Here is an 814-nt window from a genome sequence, read left to right as displayed (position 1 = left end):
CATTTTTATCCTTCAGAGGAGATGGGAAGACTTAGAGAAGCCTCCTTTCCTGAACTCTGGTATGCTGGACTCTGCAGGCTGCCCTAGGGGGTGAGATCTGCCTGGGCAACTCTATCTCCATTGCTACTCTTCCTCTCTGATAATGTGCTGAATGCAGTGCTATTCCTGGTAGTATGTAACTCTAGCCTCTCAAGCTGATGGTTTTTTGTTTGTTTTTATTGCTTCCCTTTTAGTTATAACCTAGAGATTTAGCCCAGGGATTGAGTTCTTGGGTCCCTTCCCAAAAATCTCCCTCACATAGAATCTTTGGAGCATCCTCCTGCTAGCTCTCAGACTAGGGAAAGGATTAGCTCCAAAATCAGTTTGAGTAGTTCCCCTGTCCTTTGTCTACAGCATACCTTCTACGCATCTGACTCTTCACAAATTAAAAATTGCATGCCATCCTTGTGCAGGGGCCATGCTAATATTCTCTGAATCTTTCCAATTTTAGCGTATATGCTGCCAAAGTGAACCCCCCACCTGTTCTTCCAAGTTGCAAAATTTAACTGGTGTACCCGAGCTTCTGGAATTGCCTTCATTGTACCATAACTCTATCTTTAAAGTTTTTTACTCTCAACAGTCTCAGGTTTTTTTTTTTTTTTTTAAGATTTTGTTCATTCATTTTCATTTTGAGAGAGGGGGAGAGAGAGAGAGAGAGAGTGCACAGGAGCAGTGAGGGAGGGGCAGAGGGAGAAAGAGAAGCAGACTTCCCACCAAGCAGGGAGCCCAACTCAGGGCTTGATCCTAGGACCCTGAGATCATGACCTGAACCAAA

The 814-nt window shown here is 44.2% G+C and overlaps 1 pseudogene; it reads right to left on the bottom strand.

Annotated features, from left to right (window-relative positions):
- Nucleotides 1-419: 419 nt before the first annotated feature.
- LOC119865286 lies at nucleotides 420-512 on the bottom strand (annotated as a pseudogene).
- Between the last annotated feature and the right edge of the window lie 302 nt (nucleotides 513-814).

The sequence above is a fragment of the Canis lupus genome, chromosome 22, assembly GCF_011100685.1.
Source record: "Canis lupus familiaris isolate Mischka breed German Shepherd chromosome 22, alternate assembly UU_Cfam_GSD_1.0, whole genome shotgun sequence".
In the NCBI taxonomy this organism is placed as follows: domain Eukaryota; kingdom Metazoa; phylum Chordata; class Mammalia; order Carnivora; family Canidae; genus Canis; species Canis lupus.
The sequence above is the reverse complement of the archived record's forward strand: the minus strand, read 5'-3'. Positions and strand labels throughout refer to the sequence as shown.